Genomic DNA, 22,804 nt, shown 5'->3' on the forward strand with positions numbered 1-22,804 from the left:
AGGATGGAGCTGGGATGGGATGAGGGGGGAGAAGGATGGAGCTGGGATTGGATGGGGGGAGAAGGATGGAGCTGGGATTGGATGAGGGGGAAGAAGTATGGAGCTGGGATGGAATGAGGGGGCAAGGGTGGAGCTGGGATGGGATGGGGGAGGATGGAGCTAGGATGGGGGGACAAGAAGGATGGAGCTGGGGGGGTGGATGAAGCTGGGATGGGATCAGGGAGAAGGATGGGGCTGGGGTGGCATCAGGGTGGTCGATTGAGCTAGGCTGGGATCAAGGGGAAGGATGGAGCCAGAATGGGATCAGGGGGTTGGATGGAGCCGGGATGGCATCAGGGGGATGGATAGAGCCAGGATGGGATCAGGGCTTGGATAGATCCAGAATGGGATAGAGGGAAGAATGGAGCCAGGTTGGGATTGAGGGAAGGATGGACAAGGGATGGGATCATGGGATCAGTGGGAAGGATGGAGCTGGAATAGGATTGGGGGATGGATGGAGGCGGGATGCGATAGGGGCAAATGGATAGAGTTGGGATGGGATCAGGGTGGTCGATGGAGCTGGGATGGGATCAGGGGGATGGATGGAGCTGGGTTTGGGATCAGGCGGAAGGATGGAGCTGGGATGGATGGAGCTGGGATGCAATGGGGGAATGGATAGAGTTGGGATGGGATCAGGGTGATCGATGGAGCCGGGATGGGATCAGGGGGATGGATGGAGCTGGGTTTGGGATCAGGCGGAAGGATGGAGCTGGGATGGATGGGGCTGGGATGCAATGGGGGAATGGATAGAGTTGGGATGGGATCGGGTTGGTCGATGGAGCCGGGATGGGATCAGGGGGATGGATTGAGCAGGGATGGGATCAGGGGATAAATAGAGTTGGGATGAGATCAAGATAAATGGAAATGAGGATGGATGGAGCTGGGATGGGATGGGGGAATGGATGGAGCTGGGATCGGGGGTGGATGGAACTGGGATGCGATTGGGGGATGGATGGAGCTAGGATGAGATCAGGGGAATGGATAGAGTTGGGATGGGATCGGATGGATGGAGCCAGGATTAGATAGGGGTGGTAGATTGAGCTGGAATGGGTTTGGGGTGGTGGATGGAGCCAGGATGGGATCGAGGGAATATATGGAGCCACCCCCTACATTCTATAGATTACATACTCCTGTTCCCTGCATCCTGTACAGTACATACTCCTGTCCCCTGCATTCTATGCATTACACACTCCTGTCCCCTGCATGCTGTATAGTACATATTCCTGTTCCCTGTACTCTGTACATTACGCACTCCTGTACTATATACACAATACTGTACATTATATACTTCTTACCAAAGTCTTCATTGTCTCAACAGTTCCTGTTTGCTATGCATTCCCTGACTATTTAAATGAAGTTCTTCGTTAAGGTAGGCTCAGACAAAGCCATCAAAGCATATTTTATAGGTACAAGGAAACCTAGATTTTGTTTAACCACATCCCTTCAGCCCCTCCCACTGCTAAGCACTTAGCCACGCCCACATTTTACCATGGCATGCTGTGCACTGCAGATTTTTTCCCTCCTCCAGTGTCCCTCATTCTTGAGTTGAAATGTTGGGAGGTATGCATCCTGATCTCCCTTCCTGATAATGACGAGGAAGCGATGTGTAAAATGTTACTTCCAGGTCCTGGTGTCACTTTCCTCAACCAGTATGGCCGGGGAAGAAGCTAATGGAACATAATCTGCACTCCATTAGCTTCACTGGAGGGCAGGTGAGTCTAAATGACCCCTGATGTCTCATTAAAGAGAACTTGCCACCAAAAAGTCATAACATAGGGGACTTTTTGTGATGAAAGGAAAAGTTTAGCAAACAACAAAAAGTAAAACATTAAAGCTGCACCAAGCACTTAAATCCCCCCCCCCCCCACAAAAAAATATGATTACCCCTCCCCCACATACGAACATATGCAAACATAAATGCACATCTCCAGGATGCCTACATACAAAAACGTTGATTTTGCTACTACATACATGGTCAGATGGAGGGGAGCGCTGGGGTGGGCCGCACCTCCCAGAATTCAGTTGTGCCCACCCCAAAGCCTCCCACCATCCCTGACGTTGTGCTGGCTGCATCACATTAATGCACAGAACAGAGCCGGAGCGCAGGCAACAAGATCTCCCCCTCCCCACACAGCACACATTGTAGCTGCAATTTCCCTTACACACAGCTATGATCTGCACAGTGTATAGTTGTATCTATACTGCAGCAGAGCTGCCATTCCAACCAGGGAGATTCAGAACTGAAACGCAGTAGCCAGTAGTGATGGACGAACTTCCGACGGGACGTTTCGCGAAAGCGAAATGCGAACGGACCCAAACGTTCGCGAAACCGAACGTTCGCCGCGGGCCCCATTGACTTCAATGGGAGGCGAACTTTGCAAACCTTCATGTCGAATTTGCGGCCACGTGGTAATTATTAGGGGGTAAAACGTAGTCCCACCATCTGGACAATGACATAATACATGTATGAGGTGAATTTGGGATCGATAACTACAAGCATTTTTATTTTATTTGGGAAATTGTTCTAACAATTCAGGACTATGGAGCTAATGAAGGCAATGGAGGAGAGGGAAGGTCAGGGACCAGGGTAGGCAAAGAAGAGGGTGCAGGAGATGATCACCAGCAGCGTGACATACCGGAATGACACATGCACCGTGATAGAGGCATCTGACAGCAGCACCGTAATACAGAGCACTGACAGCAGCACCGTGACATACAGCGCTGACAGCAGCACCGTGACATACAGCGCTGACAGCAGCACCGTGACATACAGCGCTGACAGCAGCACCGTGACATACAGCGCTGACAGCAGCACCGTGACATACAGCGCTGACAGCAGCACCGTGACATACAGCGCTGACAGCAGCACCGTGACATACAGCGCTGACAGCAGCACCGTGACATACAGCGCTGACAGCAGCACCGTGACATACAGCACTGACAGCAGCACCGTAAGCAGCCCCAGGAGGAAGTCAGCACAGCACAGGGATGGTGTGATCCCCTCATAATAAGAACCCCCAGGAGGAAGTCAGCACAGCACAGGGATAGTGTGATCCCTTCATAATAAGAACCCCCAGGAGGAAGTCAGCACAGCACAGGGATATCATAAGCAGCCCCAGTAGAAATATGACACCGCTCAACCTCTTCAAAGAGGAGGGTAGGGGCATATAGTACGGTGTGCTTTTTTGGGTCAAGGAAGTGAGCCAAATGAATTAAGAAGGTCTGTGTGCTTGATTAAAAAAATAGTTTATAGACATATACATGGTCTACTGGTCACATGTGTTGAATTCCTCCGAGATCCATGCCTCATTCATTTTTAGAAATGTGAGGTAGTTAACACTGTCGTGAGCTAGGCGAGTACGCTTATCGGTCACAATCCCCCCTGCTGCGCTGAACGTCCTTTCGGACAGGACACTGGATGAGGGGCAAGCCAACAGTTCGATTGCAAATTGGGCAAGCTCTGGCCAGAGGTCAAGCCTGCCCACCCAGTAGTCTAGGGGTTCATCACTCCTCAGAGCGTCCACATCGGCCGTTAACCCAATGTAGTCGGACACCTGACGGTCTAGGCGTTCCCTGATGCTGGATCCGGATGACACCTGTCGATGGGTCGGCTGAAAGAATGACCTCATATCCGAAGTCACCAACACATCTTCAAACCGGCCTCTTCTTGCAGGCGCTGTTGGATTGGTACCCGCAAATCCTTCTCTGGGAGTGGGAATTGCTCCTCTGCCAGCGCACGCAAAAGCAGAATGCAGCATTTCTCGAAGCAAGGCCTGGAAGTGCTGCATTCTGACAGCCCTCTGCGACGGCGGTAACATTTCCGCCATTTTGTGTTTGTACCGGGGGTCTAAGTACGTTGCCACCCAGTACTGGTCCTTGACCCTCATGCTTTTTATACGGGGGTCCCTATTAAAACACTGGAGCATGAAGGCCCCCATTTGCACTAAAGTGGAAGCGGTGTGGTGGCCTGGCTCCTGCTCATCATCCAGGATAATGTCGTCCTCTTCATTCTCCTCTCCCCATCCTCGCACAACAGGGATCCCAGAAAGGTTTAAAGCATGCTCTTCTTGCTCCTGCTCATCCGCCCCGGCACCATCCTCCTCTGACTCCTCATCAGACTCCTGTTGTTGACTTGTCTCAGATAGAGTAGCCCCCCCTGGGAATTCATCCAGCATTGCGACTTCCTCATCTTCCCGCTCCTGCTCCTCCACAGCCTGATCAATGACACGACGCAATGCACGCTCCAGAAAGAAGGCATAAGGTACCATGTCACTGATGGCGCCATGGCTGCGACTGACCAGTTTGGTGATCTCCTCAAATGGCCGCAGAAGTCTGCATGTGTCGCGCATGAGCAGCCACTGGCGCGGTGAAAAAAAACCCAGCTCCCCAGAACCGTTTCTTTCGCAGAGTTCATACAGGTAGACGTTAACTGCACGTTTCTGCTGGAGCAGCCTATCAAGCATATAGAAGGTTGAGTTCCATCGCGTCGGGCAATCGCAAATAAGACGTCTGACCGGCAGATGGTGTCGCCGCTGAATGTCAGCAAGGCGAGCCATGGCCGTGTAAGATCTTCTGAAATGGGCCGAGATTTTCCTTGCCTGCCGCAAGATGTCCTGGACCCCAGGGTATTTGACAAGGAATCGCTGCACGACCAAGTTTAAGACGTGTGCCATGCACGGCACGTGCGTGATTTTGCCCTGTTTCAATGCGCTAAGCAGATTGGCACCGTTGTCACACACCACTTTACCAACTGTCAAATTGAGCGGTGTTAGCCACTCATCTGCCTGTGAACGCAAAGCTGAAAGGAGTGCCGGGCCAGTGTGGCTCTTTGCTTCCAGGCACAACAGACGCAGCACGGCATGGCAACGTCTCACCTGGCATGTGGAATAGGTTCTGGGGAGCTTGGGCGGTGCAGCGGAAGAGACGCTAGCAGCGGAAAAGGAGGAGGCAGCTGAGGAGGAGAGGGAGGAGGATGGAGTAGGAGGAGGAGAAGAAGAGTCAGGCCTGCATGCAATCCGTGGCGGTAAAACCAAATCTACACGGGTGCCACGGGTTACATGCTTGACGGCCGTCAGAAGGTTCACCCAGTGGGCAGTAAAACTGATATACCTTCCCTGCCCGTGTTTGCTAGACCACGTGTCTGTGGTCAGATGTATCTTGGCACCGACACTGTGTGCCAGAGATACATTCACTTGCCGCTGAACATGGCCATATAGCTCTGGGATGCCCTTCTCTGAGAAATACTTCCTTCCTGGGACCTTCCATTGTGGTGTTCCAATGGCCACAAATTTGCGAAAGGCCTCCGAGTCCACCAGTTTATATGGCAGTAGTTGGCGGGCTATGAGTTCTGACAAGCCAGCCGCCAACCGTTGGGCAAGAGGGTTATCCGGCGTCATCATTTTTTTACGCTCAAACATTAGGCCCACGGAAGCCTGCCTTTTTGCAGAAAAATGTGAGCTTGGCGTGATGGAAGGTGGAGTGGAGGACAATTGTGAGGAGAGAGGAGAAGGAGAAGTAGAAGACGAGGCTGGACGGTGAGAGCCTGCAGTGTGGCTTTGTGTGTTCCGTTGCTCCCACTGGGCTCGGTGATGGCTGCTCATGTGCCTTCTTAAGGCGGTCGTCCCTAGGTGAGTATTGGGCTTACCGCGACTAACGCGTTGACTGCAAAGATTGCAGATGGCAACGCTATTGTCAGCAGCGGACACGTTAAAAAAAGCCCACACTGCGGAGCCATGTGCCGGTGTCCTGGGAGCGCCAGATGTGACCGTACATGGTCGATGACTCGCTCCTGATACATTTGCAGTCTGCTTTGTCCCTGCTGTGCAATGTAAGTCATTGCTGCTTCTCCTCCCTATCTGCTGGTCCATATCTCCCTCTGAACTCCCCTCCTCTTCCTCTCTTGTGGGCACCCACGTGACATCACTAGACACGTCATCATCAACGTCACCTTCCCCACCGCTATAAGTAGAGATCTCGGAGTAGGCAGCAACACCGGGGACCAACCTCCTCCTTGGGCTGATCTGGGTACTGTCGTCAGACTGCTGAGTAGCGCTTGTTGCTACCTCCTCTTCCTGATCCAATACCAAGAGTGGCTGCGCATCAGAAATGTCCTCTTGATATGGATCGGAAAATAATTCCAGTGACTCAAGCGGAAGGTATGTGGTGGTGGTGGTGGTGGTCGTGTTGTTGGTGGTAGTGTCTTTGGGGGTGCACATAGCAGAGAGTGAAGAAGAGGGTGCAGATCGAGAGGATGAGGAGGGTGCAGAAGAGTAAGGCTGAGCGAGCCACTCAACCAAGTCTGGTGCATCCTTTAAAGTAATTGAACGCACCTTCTGCAACTTCCCACTTTGGCTCAAGCCTGTTGCTCCTGCCCTACCCCTACCACCCCTGCGGAAGGGCCTGCCTCTTCCTCTGCCTGTCATTTTTTAAATGACCCTGTGACAAAACTCTTAGTCCCTATACCGATGAAGGACTGCTGCAGTATAGGGCAGCAGTCAGCAGTGGTGCACGTCAACCCTATCTATTGTGGACCGATAGCGGTCCTTACAGAACAGCAGACTGTACCGCACTCAAGCCTATGTACCGTAGCACCCTATACCAAGTTACCAGTCCTTATAAGAACTTTTGTGGACCAAGCAGGTTGTGTATTAGTGTTTAGCAGACTGTACGTCAGTCCCTATACCGCTGAAGGACTGCTGCAGTATAGGGCAGCGGTCAGCAGTGGTGCACGTCAACCCTATCTATTGTGGACCGATATCGGTCCTTACAGAACAGCAGACTGTACCGCACTCAAGCCTATGTACCGTAGCACCCTATACCAAGTTACCAGTCCTTATAAGAACTTTTGTGGAACAAGCAGGTTGTGTGTTAGTGATTAGCAGACTGTACGTCAGTCCCTATACCGCTGAAGGACTGCTGCAGTATAGGTGAGCGGTCAGCAGTGGTGCACGTCAACCCTATCTATTGTGGACCTATAGCGGTCCTTACAGAACAGCAGACTGTACCGCACTCAAGCCTATGTACCGTAGCACCCTATACCAAGTTACCAGTCCTTATAAGAACTTTTGTGGACCAAGCAGGTTGTGTATTAGTGTTTAGCAGACTGTACGTCAGTCCCTATACCGCTGAAGGACTGCTGCAGTATAGGGCAGCGGTCAGCAGTGGTGCACGTCAACCCTATCTATTGTGGACCTATAGCGGTCCTTACAGAACAGCAGACTGTACCGCACTCAAGCCTATGTACCGTAGCACCCTATACCAAGTTACCAGTCCTTATAAGAACTTTTGTGGACCAAGCAGGTTGTGTATTAGTGTTTAGCAGACTGTACGTCAGTCCCTATACCGCTGAAGGACTGCTGCAGTATAGGGCAGCGGTCAGCAGTGGTGCACGTCAACCCTATCTATTGTGGACCGATAGCGGTCCTTACAGAACAGCAGACTGTACCGCACTCAAGCCTATGTACCGTAGCACCCTATACCAAGTTACCAGTCCTTATAAGAACTTTTGTGGACCAAGCAGGTTGTGTATTAGTGTTTAGCAGACTGTACGTCAGTCCCTATACCGCTGAAGGACTGCTGCAGTATAGGGCAGCGGTCAGCAGTGGTGCACGTCAACCCTATCTATTGTGGACCGATAGCGGTCCTTACAGAACAGCAGACTGTACCGCACTCAAGCCTATGTACCGTAGCACCCTATACCAAGTTACCAGTCCTTATAAGAACTTTTGTGGAACAAGCAGGTTGTGTGTTAGTGATTAGCAGACTGTACGTCAGTCCCTATACCGCTGAAGGACTGCTGCAGTATAGGGCAGCGGTCAGCAGTGGTGCACGTCAACCCTATCTATTGTGGACCGATAGCGGTCCTTACAGAACAGCAGACTGTACCGCACTCAAGCCTATGTACCGTAGCACCCTATACCAAGTTACCAGTCCTTATAAGAACTTTTGTGGAACAAGTGAGTTGTGAATGTTTAGCAGACTGCAGCAGAAGGGCAGCAGTCAAGTATAATATCCTTTCTATATTTGGAAGAAAGAATATTATACATGTACAAGCCTATTACTGTACCACTGATACCAGTCCTGAAAAGAACCTTTGTGGAACTAATAATAACAGCAAGTCTTTAAAATTACCCTCACTGCCTGACAACACTGCTTCCTTCCTGTCCCTATACAAATTGACAAAAAAAGAGAACGATTAGTGGTTACTGGAACAGCTCTTTTGTGGACCTTGATAGTAACAGCTAATGATGATGATGATGATGATGATGATGAAAGACTAATCTGGCTGTCCCTGTAGCATACACCGTCCTTTCCCTTTCTCTAAACTAACAAAAGACACTCAGGCTGCTGCAAGAATCAGCAGCACAGCAAACCTATCAACACCTAACACCTATACCAGTCCTGAAAAGAACTTTTGTGTACCAAATAGCTAGTGGTTTATCTCTCCCTACTCCACACAGGAACCTGTCCCTATCGTAACAGAAGAAAGAATGTAAAATGGCCACCGGATCGGGTGTATTTATAGGTTAGGGGGAATGTCCAAGTGTCCATGTGCTGTCATGTCTCAATTGGCTGTCCTGTATCACATGATAAACGTGTCACCAAAGGTTAAAGTTCTTGTATACATTAAACACGTAAGTCCGCCGCGGCGAACGACGGAAAAAGGCGTTCGAACGTGCGGACCGCGAATGTCGGAAATTCGCCGCGAAACGACCGCCGGGCGAAACGTTCGTCCATCACTAGTAGCCAGCTATACACTGTGCAGATCGTAGCTGTGTGTACCAGGATTTCAGCTACAGTGTGTGCCGTGTTGTGAGGAAAAGATTGATCTCGCTGCCTGTGCTTATGCTGTGTGCTGTGTGAGGATGAGACAAAGAGCTCTGCCCAGTGCTCTGCCAGCAGCGACCCCTATCCTCTCTCCTGCCAGCGGTCATCTCTGCCCTATCTCCTGCCAGCAGTGGCCCCTATTCTCTATCCTGCCACCAATTCCCCCTGTCCTCTCTCCCACCAGCAGTGGCCCCTGTCCTATCTCCTGCCAGCAGAGATCCCATCCTCTATCCTGCCATCAATGCCTCCTGCCCTCTATCCTGCCATCAATGCCCCCTTCTTTCCTCTCTTACCAACAAGTAACCCATCCTTTCTTCTGACAACAATGTCCTCTGTCCTCTCTCCTGCCAGTGGCAACACTTGCCCTCTCTCCTGCCAACAGTGACTTCTGCTCTTTAGCCTGCCAGTAGTGACACTCTCCTCCCTCCTGCCAGTGGTGACCTCTGTCCTCTCCTCTGCCAGCAGTGACCTCTGTCTTCTCTCCTGCCAGCAATGCCCCCCTTCATCTCGTCTGACAGTGGTGACCCCTGTCCTCTCTTCTGCCTGCGGTGACCCCTGTCCTCTCTCCTTACTGCGGTGACCCCTGTCCACTCTAACTGCGGTGACCTCTGTCCTATCTCCTAACTGCGGTGACCCCTGTCCACTCTTCAGTCTGCAGTGGCACCACCCTCCCTCCTTCCAGAAGTGCCCCTTTTCATCTCCTCTGCCAGCGGTGACCCCTATCCTCTCTCCTGCCAGTGGTGACTCCTGTCCTTTCTTCTGTCTGCAGTGACCCCATCCTCTCTACTGCCAGATTTGTGTCCATTCATCTCTTCTGCCAGTGGTGACCCCTGTCCTCTCTCCTACCAGCAGTACCCCCTTTCTTCTCCTCTGCCTGCAGTGATCCCTTTCTTTTTTTCTATCAGCAGTGATCCCTGTCCTCTCTCTTGCCAGTTGTGACCCCTGTCCTCTGCCCTGCCAGCAGTGACTCCTGACCTCTGGTATGCCAGTAGTGACCCCTGTCCTTTTCCCTGCTGACACATTGTATACTGTCCTACAAACTAATAGCCTCTGTGTACAGCCCTACAAACTTCAGTGACCCTATCCTCCCTACTGCCCGCAGTGTCCCCTTTCATCTCTTCTACCAGTGGTGACCTGTCCTCTCTCCTGCCAGAGGTGCCCCCTTTCATCTCTTTTGCCAGTTATGACCCGTCCACTCTTTTGTCTGCAGTGACAACATCCTCTCTCCTGCCAGCAGTGCCCCCCTTTCATCTCTTCTGCAAGCAGTGACCCCTGTCCTCTCTCCTGCCTGCAGTGATCTCATCCTCTCTCCTGCCAGAAGTTCCCTATGTCTTCTCTTCTTTCTGCAGTGGCACCATCCTCTCTCCTGCCACGGTAACTCCTTTCTTTCCTCCTGCCAGCGGTGACCCCTGTCCTCTGCCCTGCCAGCAGTGACCCCTCTCCTGCCAGAGGTGACCCCTGTCCTCTGCCCTGCCAGCAGTGACCCCTCTCCTGCCAGAGGTGACCCCTGTCCTCTGCCCTGCCAGCAGGGACCCCTCTCCTGCCAGAGGTGACCCCTGTCCTCTGCCCTGCCAGCAGGGACCCCTCTCCTGCCAGAGGTGACCCCTGTCCTCTGCCCTGCCAGCAGTGACCCCTCTCCTGCCAGCGGTGACCCCTGTCCTCTGCCATGCCATTGGTAACCCCTGTCCTCTGCCCTGTTGACGCATTGTACACTGTCCTACAAACTAATAGCTCTTGTACTCTGCCCTACAAACTGCTGACCCTATCCTCTGCCCTGCTGACCTACTGTACACTTCCTGCTATCTTCCCATCCTCTGCCCCCCTGACATTTTTTTTCTGCACCTCTAATATAAGACATGCTAGATCTGGCTCTGGTTACATATCACTGTGATCATTAACTGCTTCCCCAGCTACAGTAGATGGGGAATAACAATTGTGAACCTGGAAGTGACTTGATACATGCAGCTTCCGGGTTCATCAGGTATTGCAATAAGAAAAGTGCAGCAGGACTGACATTTTGGGCATTGAGCTGTAAAAATACATTGCTATTGTGTGGCAAGCACTGACCACCACTGCTTTACCCCTCTAATGCCAAGACATTTATAAATGTACCTTAATAGCCAATGGGGGGCTAAATGGTACGTTCCATCCAGAGTCACCAAGCATAGAATTGTTTCTCTTTCTCTCTGTTGCTATTATTGAATGATCTCATTATTAGTATCTAATAATCTCTTTATTACATTCTGTTGCTTTTCAGCTAAGAAAGGCTGGGGGTGTACTACAGAACGCACCTGTGTGTTGTTGCAAAAATTTAATCCTTCGGCCATATGCTGCTCTACAGACCTCTGTAACATCTGATCCGGAGATCCAGAAGAAGTGTGATGGGATGGAGGCGGAGCTCAGCACGCCAATAATGTGATCAATCATTCCATTTCCCGCATGATATATAAATCTCATCCGATATCCATCGATGTTATATTATTTGCTCATCAGTCACCTTCATAATAAAAGTCAAATACAGAGATATATAAGAGTCACACTGTTTACTGCTAATCAATATTGTTATCAGATGTCTGCAATCTTGTAATCAATGGCTGATTTTTTAATTGTTTGCATCAAATTTGCATAAAGTCCAAGCACATCATACATTTTTTTAAAATTAATTCTATTTAACCCCCCCTCCCCCCTCCAGGAATAAAATACAGAACTCACATCAATACTCATCCTATCTCCAGCATTGTACCCCACAGGCTCCATAGAGGGAATTATCACTTAGCCTATACTTAAGGTGAAATTCACTAGCCAATCATGTGCAGGGAAGTAAAAAAAAACAAAAAAAATTGTGTTTTGCTTTCATATGATTGGATGATTGCAATCGGCGCCACTTCAGCTCATTCACTAAGCTGGGTGAAAATTCCCTTTCCAGATGGAACATTCTCTACGCAGTTGTGACCTTCCAATGTTATAGACACTTTCCAATCCACTTCTAACTATGGCGATGTTCTATCAGAATACCGCTACCCATCAGAAAATGCAACCGAAGTGACATTGATTTGGCTCAGCCAGTCAGAAGGGGAAAAGAGATTACTGCAGGGGTGGGGGGGGGAGGGGTCAGGTAATTCAATTTAGCCCCAGAGATGGCGTTTCCCATTGACGTCACCAATGCATTTAGCCAAACTGGTGAAATCTCAACAAAATCTGTGCCAGCGCTGTGATCAGGGATGATGAAATAAATTCAATGTAAGTCAGTTTGTAAAGTGTATTGTTGTTGTTTGAGTCGTTTCCGACTCTTCGTGACCCCGTGGACCATGGCGCGCGCACGCCCGGGTTTTCTGTCCTCCGCTGCCTCCCAGAGCTTGCGTAACCATTTGCCAACCAGCCGCCGCAGTTTTGGCACGGCTGGGCGAAACAACGTTATGTTAGGCCGCTTCGCCCTGTGGCCACTAGGGGCCGCTGCTCGCCCCCCGCAGCCCATGCTAGCGTTCGGTGGGCGCGATGACCGTCGGGCTCCCGCTATTGCTCGTGACACAGCGAGAACCGGGATCTGTGTGTGTGTAAACGCTCAGATCCCGGATCTCTGAGGGGAGAAGAGACAGATCGTCTGTTCATACAAAGTATGAACAGTGATCTGTCATCTCCCCTAACAAGTCCCCTCCCCCCTTCAGTTGGAACACACACGAGGGAACACAGTTAACCCCTTGATTGTCCCCCCATAGTGTTAACCCCTTCCCTGCCAGTGATATTTTTACAGTAATCACTGCATTTTTATAGCACTGATCGCTGTATAAATGACAATGGTCCCAAAAATGTGTCAAAAGTGTCCGATGTGTCCGCCGTAATGCCGCAGTCCCGATAAAAATCGCAGATCGCCGCCATTACTAGTAAAAAAAAAAACAATAATAAAAATGCTATAAATCTATCCCACAGTTTGTAGACGCTATAACTTTTTGCGCAAACCAATCAATATATGCTTATTGCGATTTTTATTACCAGAAATATGTAGAAGAATACATATTGGCCTAAACTGAGAAAAAATAGCTTTTTTTTAAAAAAAAAAAGGTGATATTTATTATAGCAAAAAGTAAAAAATAATGTGTTTTCTTTTTCAAAATTGTCGCTCTTTTTTTGTTTATAGCGCAAAAAATAAAACCGCAGAGGTGATCAAATACCACCAAAAGAAAGCTCTATTTGTAGGAAAAAAAGGACATCAGCTTTGTTTGGGTGCAATGTTGCACGACCGCGCAATTGTCAGTTAAAGCAACGCAGTGCCGAATCGCAAAACAAGGCCCGGTCATTCAGTAGAGCACACACCAGTGCCCCCATAGCATGCGGCTTGCTATGAGGGTACTGGTCAAAGGGATTGCTCTGGAGCAGAGCAGCTTATAGATGCACAGAGCAGGGCTCGGGAGCGAGCACACTCCAGTGCCCCCATAGCATGCGGCTTGCTATGAGGGTACTGGTCAAAGGGATTGCTCTGGAGCAGAGCAGCCTATAGATGCACAGAGCAGGGCTCGGGAGCGAGCACACACCAGTGCCCCCATAGCATGCGGCTTGCTATGAGGGTACTGGTCAAAGGGATTTCTCTGGAGCAGAGCAGCTTATAGATACAAAGAGCAGGGCTCGGGAGCGAGCACACACCAGTGCCCCATAGCATGCGGCTTGCTATGAGGGTACTGGTCAAAGGGATTGCTCTGGAGCAGAGCAGCTTATAGATACAAAGAGCAGGGCTCGGGAGCGAGCACACACCAGTGCCCCATAGCATGCGGCTTGCTATGAGGGTACTGGTCGAAGGTATTGCTCTGGAGCAGAGCAGCCTATAGATGCACAGAGCAGGGCTCAGGAGCGAGCACACACCAGTGCCCCCATAGCATGCGGCTTGCTATGAGGGTACTGGTCAAAGGGATTGCTCTGGAGCAGAGCAGCCTATAGATGCACAGAGCAGGGCTCGGGAGCGAGCACACACCAGTGCCCCCATAGCATGCGGCTTGCTATGAGGGTACTGGTCAAAGGGATTGCTCTGGAGCAGAGCAGCTTATACATGCACAGAGCAGGGCTCGGGAGTGAGCACACACCAGTGCCCCCATAGCATGCGCCTTGCTATGAGGGTACTGGTCAAAGGGATTGCTCTGGAGCAGAGCAGCCTATAGATGCACAGAGCAGGGCTCGGGAGCGAGCACACACCAGTGCCCCCATAGCATGCGGCTTGCTATGAGGGTACTGGTCAAAGGGATTGCTCTGGAGCAGAGCAGCTTATAGATGCACAGAGCAGGGCTCGGGAGCGAGCGCACACCAGTGCCCCCATAGCATGCGGCTTGCTATGAGGGTACTGGTCAAAGGGATTGCTCTGGAGCAGAGCAGCTTATAGATACAAAGAGCAGGGCTCGGGAGCGAGCACACACCAGTGCCCCCATAGCATGCGGCTTGCTATGAGGGTACTGGTCAAAGGGATTGCTCTGGAGCAGAGCAGCTTATAGATGCACAGAGCAGGGCTCGGGAGCGAGCACACACCAGTGCCCCCATAGCATGCGGCTTGCTATGAGGGTACTGGTCAAAGGGATTGCTCTGGAGCAGAGCAGCTTATAGATACAAAGAGCAGGGCTCGGGAGCGAGCACACACCAGTGCCCCCATAGCATGCGGCTTGCTATGAGGGTACTGGTCAAAGGGATTGCTCTGGAGCAGAGCAGCCTATAGATGCACAGAGCAGGGCTCGGGAGCGAGCACACACCAGTGCCCCCATAGCATGTGGCTTGCTATGAGGGTACTGGTCAAAGGGATTGCTCTGGAGCAGAGCAGCTTATAGATGCACAGAGCAGGGCTCGGGAGCGAGCACACACCAGTGCCCCCATAGCATGCGGCTTGCTATGAGGGTACTGGTCAAAGGGATTGCTCTGGAGCAGAGCAGCTTATAGATGCACAGAGCAGGGCTCGGGAGCGAGCACACACCAGTGCCCCCATAGCATGCGGCTTGCTATGAGGGTACTGGTCAAAGGGATTGCTCTGGAGCAGAGCAGCTTATAGATGCACAGAGCAGGGCTCGGGAGCGAGCACACACCAGTGCCCCCATAGCATGCGGCTTGCTATGAGGGTACTGGTCAAAGGGATTGCTCTGGAGCAGAGCAGCTTATAGATACAAAGAGCAGGGCTCGGGAGCGAGCACACACCAGTGCCCCCATAGCATGCGGCTTGCTATGAGGGTACTGGTCAAAGGGATTGTTCTGGAGCAGAGCAGCTTATAGATGCACAGAGCAGGGCTCGGGAGCGAGCACACACCAGTGCCCCCATAGCATGCAGCTTGCTATGAGGGTACTGGTCAAAGGGATTGCTCCAAAGAGCAGGGCTCGGGAGCGAGCACACACCAGTGCCCCCATAGCATGCGGCTTGCTATGAGGGTACTGGTCAAAGGGATTGCTCTGGAGCAGAGCAGCCTATAGATGCACAGAGCAGGGCTCGGGAGCAAGCACACACCAGTGCCCCCATAGCATGCGGCTTGCTATGAGGGTACTGGTCAAAGGGATTGCTCTGGAGCAGAGCAGCTTATAGATGCACAGAGCAGGGCTCGGGAGCGAGCACACACCAGTGCCCCCATAGCATGCGGCTTGCTATGAGGGTACTGGTCAAAGGGATTGCTCTGGAGCAGAGCAGCTTATAGATGCACAGAGCAGGGCTCGGGAGCGAGCACACACCAGTGCCCCCATAGCATGCGGCTTGCTATGAGGGTACTGGTCAAAGGGATTGCTCTGGAGCAGAGCAGCCTATAGATGCACAGAGCAGGGCTCGGGAGCGAGCACACACCAGTGCCCCCATAGCATGCGGCTTGCTATGAGGGTACTGGTCGAAGGTATTGCTCTGGAGCAGAGCAGCTTATAGATGCACAGAGCAGGGCTCGGGAGCGAGCACACACCAGTGCCCCCATAGCATGCGGCTTGCTATGAGGGTACTGGTCGAAGGTATTGCTCTGGAGCAGAGCAGCCTATAGATGCACAGAGCAGGGCTCGGGAGCGAGCACACACCAGTGCCCCCATAGCATGCGGTTTGCTATGAGGGTACTGGTCGAAGGTATTGCTCTGGAGCAGAGCAGCTTATAGATGCACAGAGCAGGGCTCGGGAGCAAGCACACACCAGTGCCCCCATAGCATGCGGCTTGCTATGAGGGTACTGGTCAAAGGGATTGCTCTGGAGCAGAGCAGCCTATAGATGCACAGAGCAGGGCTCGGGAGCAAGCACACACCAGTGCCCCCATAGCATGGGGCTTGCTATGAGGGTACTGGTCGAAGGTATTGCTCTGGAGCAGAGCAGCTTATAGATGCACAGAGCAGGGCTCGGGAGCGAGCACACACCAGTGCCCCCATAGCACGCAGCTTGCTATGAGGGTACTGGTCAAAGGGATTGCTCTGGAGCAGAGCAGCTTATAGATGCACAGAGCAGGGCTCGGGAGCGAGCACACACCAGTGCCCCCATAGCATGCGGCTTGCTATGAGGGTACTGGTCAAAGGGATTGCTCTGGAGCAGAGCAGCTTATAGATACAAAGAGCAGGGCTCGGGAGCGAGCACACACCAGTGCCCCCATAGCATGCGGCTTGCTATGAGGGTACTGGTCAAAGGGATTGCTCCAAAGAGCAGGGCTCGGGAGCGAGCACACACCAGTGCCCCCATAGCATGCGGCTTGCTATGAGGGTACTGGTCAAAGGGATTGCTCTGGAGCAGAGCAGCCTATAGATGCACAGAGCAGGGCTCGGGAGCGAGCACACACCAGTGCCCCCATAGCATGTGGCTTGCTATGAGGGTACTGGTCAAAGGGATTGCTCTGGAGCAGAGCAGCTTATAGATGCACAGAGCAGGGCTCGGGAGCGAGCACACACCAGTGCCCCCATAGCATGCGGCTTGCTATGAGGGTACTGGTCAAAGGGATTGCTCTGGAGCAGAGCAGCTTATAGATGCACAGAGCAGGGCTCGGGAGCGAGCACACACCAGTGCCCCCATAGCATGCGGCTTGCTATGAGGGTACTGGTCAAAGGGATTGCTCTGGAGCAGAGCAGCTTATAGATACAAAGAGCAGGGCTCGGGAGCGAGCACACACCAGTGCCCCCATAGCATGCGGCTTGCTATGAGGGTACTGGTCGAAGGTATTGCTCTGGAGCAGAGCAGCTTATAGATGCACAGAGCAGGGCTCGGGAGCGAGCACACACCAGTGCCCCCATAGCACGCAGCTTGCTATGAGGGTACTGGTCGAAGGTATTGCTCTGGAGCAGAGCAGCTTATAGATGCACAGAGCAGGGCTCGGGAGCGAGCACACACCAGTGCCCCCATAGCATGCGGCTTACTTTGAGGGCACTGGTCAAAGGGGGAGGAGCCAGGAGCCCCAGCGGGGGGACCCGAGAAGAGAAATGGGGCTGCTCTGTGCAAAACCATTACAGAGCAAGTAATGCAGGCCATACATGGGTCGAATTTTGAACAAATTTTCCACCATTGGTTTTCGAAAATTCGGCCGACCAAGCCTTCAATTTCACCTCCATGTTGCTACAGAAAAGAATTTTCGTGGCCGGGAATCTTCTTTTCTCTCCGTAAATTTTATTTTCTTGCACATGCGCATTTTTTTTTTCTTATTGCATTTCTCGCACGATTCTCCCATCATTGATTAGAAAATCGTTAGTTTTTCAACAAATCTCCAAGTCCCATTCCTCAAATTTGATTGCCGCACGAAAATCAGACGTTGCCGCAGCCCCAATAATGTCCCGTACGCACAGAAAATGTGCGATCGGATCGCGTTGTCGGAAATTCCGACCGTGTGCATTCTCCATCGGACTTTTTCCGTCGGAATTTCCGACACACAAAGTTTGAGAGCTGAATCTTAAAAATTTTCCGACAACAAAATCTGATCGCTTAAATTCCGATCGTCTGTAGACAATTCCGACGGACAAAGTGGCGCGCATGCTCAGAATAGATTACGAGACGAAAGCTATTGGCTACTAGGCCCGTTTATGGTCCCGTCGTACGTGGTATACGTCACCGCGTTCTGAAAGATCGAAAAAAATCCGACAGATTTTGACATCGGAATGTCCGACCGTGTATATGGGGCATAATGGTGCGAAATTCGTACGAAAATTCTTAGATACGATTTTCGAAAGAAGAAAATTCTTTCAAAATTTGAACCGTGTATGGCCGGCATAAGTATAACATGTTTGTTATTTTATTTTTTACCCACTAGGGATCCGCGCTATAGCCGAATGACGGCTACAGCGCGGACCTGCTTTGCCGGGACCACGTCTACTAACATCGTCCCTGAGGGGCCCACGCGGCATGCTCTGTGATCAGCAGGTCTATGAGACTCGCCTAATCACGGATCGGAGCAAGGGGTCGATCCCGACCCCTTATCACGTGATCAGCAACGTGACACAACAGAGCCGGCAATGGGCTATTTTTCCTCCTCGCGCTGACAGCGCGAGGAGAAAAAAAAAAAGCCGATCACCGGCGGCCGTGATCGGGACTGCCCACCTGCCCCCTGCCAGTGCCACCTAACTAATAAAAAAGTGCCCCCCATCAGTGCCACCCATCAGTGCCCATAGTGCCACCCATCAGTGCCCACAGTGCCACCCATCAGTGCCCACAGTGCCACCTATCAGTGCCCAAAATCTGCCTCAACAACAGTGCTGCACCCCAGTGCCACATATCTGTGCCCATCAGTGTCATCTGCCAGTGCCCATCAGTGCCGCCCATCAGTGCCACCTATCAGAGCCACCTATCAGTGCCACCTATCAGTGCCCATCAGTCCCATCTATCAGTGGTACCTATCAGTGCCCCTTAGTGCCACCCATCTGTGCCACCCATCTGTGCCACCTATCAGTGCCATCTTATCTGTGCCCATCTTTGCCCATCAGTGCCGCCTTATCTGTGCCCATCAGTACTGCCTTATCTGTGCCTATCGGTGACACCTTATCTGTGCCTATTAGTGCCACCTTAACTGTGCCTATCAGTGCCCACCAGTGCCGCCTCATCGGCGCATTTCATTGAAGGAGAAAAATGACCTGTTTGCAAAAATTTTATTTTGAATCTTTTTTTGTTTGTTTAGCAAAAAATAAAACTCCGAGCTGTAATTAAATACCACCAAAAGAAAGCTCTATTTGTGGGAAAAAAATGATAAAAATGTCATTTGGGTACAGTGTTGTATGACCGCGCAATTGTCATTCAAAGTGCATCAGCGCTGAAAGCTGAAAATTGGTCTGGGCAGGAGGGGGGTTTAAGTGCCCAGTAAGCAAGTGGTGAAAAGCCTTTAATACCACTTTAAGAAGACCTGTAAATTTATTACAACAGTTCCTACAGGTGTCCCAACCTTTGTTGATTACTTACAAGCTCTCTGTCTTTATAAAAGAAGTGTTGAAACAGACTGTGTCGCCACACCCTCTTAAGCAATATTTGGACAGTAGTAACAAAAAGAGAAAACCTGCACAAAACAAATAAATAAATTAAAGTCCACAACTGCACACAAAAACACTCAATACTAGTGCATGAAATTAATAAAAAGCAATGTAAATGTTGCTCTGTGTATCTAAGCCCTTCAATACCGGGCACCATTTTATATCATTTTTTTCACACAAATAGAACTTTCTTTTGGTGGTATTTAATCACCACATGACATGATGTTGAGGGAAAAAAAAAGATTGTTTTCTTGGTTTCTGTAATAAAATTTTTTAAACAAATAATCATTCTTCATAAATTTGGATCAAACTGTATGTGTGTTAAATTTGGTGTTATCGCTCTCACTCTCTCATACTGGTCACTGGAAGCACAACATGGCACCTCATGGCAAAGAAGTCTCTGAGGATCTGAAGATAAGAATTGTTGCTCTACATAAAGATGGCCTAGGCTATGAGAAGATTGCAGAGACCCTGAAACTGAGCTGCAGCATGGTGGCCAAGACCATACAGCGGTATAACAGGACAGGTTCCCCTCAGAACAGGCCTCGTCATGGTCCACCAAAGTTGAGGTCACGTGCTCAGCGTCATATCCAGAGGTTGTCTTTGGGGAAATAGACGTATGAGTGCTGCCAGCATTGCTGCAGAGGTTGTAGGGGTGGGAGGAGTCAGCATGTCAGTGCTCAGACCATACGCTGCACACTGCATCAGACCACCATCCAGAGTAAAAGCACAAAGAGAGGGGCGCCTCTGGTGTAGATATAAAGAACAGTTTTTATTAATACATTCTTTATATAGGCAAGTCACATTTTGTAGCAGATTAAAAGCATAGGGTTGAAATCCATCGGGGAATCATCAGGTCTGTTATGCACTCATTCCGCTCACAGGGAATGCCTGGCCATGTGATGAAAACACACCGCTGATTGTAAAAAGGCCGGCTGCGGTGGAGACACTTCTCTTTCAAAACGAGACTTGGAGCACTGTTGTGGACGGGCATGAGGAGACGACGTCACTGGTAAGCGATGCATTTCGGGTCGCGATGACATGGCGGCCGCACTCCTTCATCAAGCTCCACCATCCTGAGCACTGTGCATTACAGGCTTCCCCTCAGACCACCATCCTGAGCACTGTGCATTACAGGCTTCCCCTCAGACCACCATCCACAGCACTGTGCATTACAGGCCTCCTATTAGATCATCATCCAGAGCACTGTGCATTACAGGCCTCCCCTCAGGCCACCATCCTGAGCACTGTGCATTACAGGCCTCCCCCTAGACCACCATCCAGAGCACTGTGCATTACAGGCTTCCCCTCAGGCCACCATCCACAGCACTGTGCAGCATTACAGGCCTCCTCTCAGACCAGCATCCAGAGCACTGTGCAGCATTACAGGCCTCCTCTCAGACCAGCATCCAGAGCACTGTGAATTACAGGCCTCCCCTTAGACCACCATCTGGGGAACTGTGCATTTCAGACCTCCCCTTAGACCACCATCCAGAGCACTGTGCATTACAGACCTCCCCCAGACCACCATCCACAGAACTGTGCAGCATTACAGACCTCCCCTCAGACCACCATCCAGAACACTGTGCATTACAGGCTTTCCCTCAGACCACCACCCAGAGCACTGTACATTGCAGGCCTACCCTCAGACCATCATCCAGAGCACTGTGCAGCATTACAGGCCTCCTCCTCTTTACTCCAGGAGTATATTGATATATTGAGTTTGGAAATTGTAGAGATATGCTTAAATAATGCAGTATAACTGAACTAAACCCATTAGATTTTAGATGACTAAAATTGTTTAAGTCGACTAAAATGTACTGGATATTTTAGTTAACTAAATATGAGTAAGACTAAAATGAGACTAAAACTAACTTGGCGTTTTAGTGAAAAGACTATGACTAAAACTACATTTAAATTTGATGCCAAAATGAACACTGGCTGTTATATCTGCAAACAGTGGTGACTTTCATGCTTAGAAAATGTAGATTACATTTTGTTAAAGAAAACAATTTCCAAGATTTTATATGTCCAATTGTTTATTTGCTCTAATCTTTGTTTTTAGAGTAAATTGAGGTCTTAAACTGAGTACATTTGCATAAAAACTGGAAAAATGTCGGTTTTCTAAAACTTTCAAACATAGTCTATATACTGTATATATACACACACTATGGTCAAAAGTTTTAGAACACCCCCATTTTTGCTATGCTCCGTTATATCTCTAAATAATATTCTTTTTATAGGTTTTAATGAAAAATATTATCTTTGCTCATCATTGGAAGAACATGGGGGACCTATAAACTGGAATTGTGTTTCCGGATATATAAAAAAATGTTGACAATTTCCCTCCAATAAAATAAAGCAACAGCCCACAATACAAGGCAGTCCCCGAGTTACATACGGTGGAACCTTGGATTACGAGCCTAATCCGTTCCAGGAGAACGATTGTAAGCCAAAGCACTCATATCAAAGCAAGCTTCCCCATAGAAGTCAATGGAAACAAAGATAATTCGTTCCACATTGATTTCTATTGCATGCAATGCCGCATGTGGCCAGAGGTGGTGTGGCGCCAGAGAGCCTCAGAAATACCCAGGGACAACTCGGCAAGGCTCGGAAACACTTGGAAACAGAGTGTTTCTGAGTACTTCTGAGTGTTTCCGGACCTGGACTTGAACCCCGGCCCTCAGCTGTGTCTGGCAATGAATCTTCTCTCTGAGCTGAGATGCTGGACAGTGCCTTGTCAGATCCTTTAGACAGCCCTGCTTTGTACCTTGATTTCAGCTGAACCTTGAACTCTTTGCTCCTCCCATGAACTTCCTGATATAATCCATGTCTCTGCACTCCCTCCTTGCCAGAATATTGTGCTATCTCCAGCCTGTATCTTGCTCCCGTCTTCCCTGCTGCCGCTTATATTTGCTACTGCTCGTTATTGACCCTTGGCTTGTTCCACGACTACGCTTCTGCCTGATCCCAACCTCCAACAACTCCTTAACGACCTTTTGGCTTGCTTACTGACCACGCTTCTGTTTGATCCTAACCTGCTCATCCGCTACTGAACCCCGGCTTGCTCACCTCCTGGTGGGGCGATCCTGAGGACCGCAACCTGGTACTAACACGCAGCTAAATCCATCTCTACCATCCGGAGCTCTGGTGAAAACCGGTTAGTACTTAGACTCCGCACCTCGGGTGAGCCTATGTCATCTGCCAGGGTGACTGCCTGTGTACCTATCCTGCTGGTTAGTGGTAGTCCTGCAACTGCTATAGCAATTGGTCTTCGAGCCTGACCCCTGATCGTGACAGAGTATTTCCTATTGCTGAGTGTTTCCGAGTACTTCCGAGTGTTTCCGAGTATTTCCAAACAGCTCCGAACCGTTCCGCGTGCCCCCACACCTCTGGCCAAATGCGGTACCGCACACCACATTAGCTTGAATTCTGCTCATTTTGCGAGACAACGGTCGCAAACCGAGCCAGAATTTTTTTTTTTAAATGCTCGTCTTTCAAAACATTCGTTACTCGCTAACGAAGG

Source organism: Lithobates pipiens, unplaced genomic scaffold (assembly GCF_037356315.1).
Source record: "Lithobates pipiens isolate NorthernLeopardFrog02 unplaced genomic scaffold, aLitPip1_a1.2 Scaffold_56, whole genome shotgun sequence".
Taxonomy (NCBI): domain Eukaryota; kingdom Metazoa; phylum Chordata; class Amphibia; order Anura; family Ranidae; genus Lithobates; species Lithobates pipiens.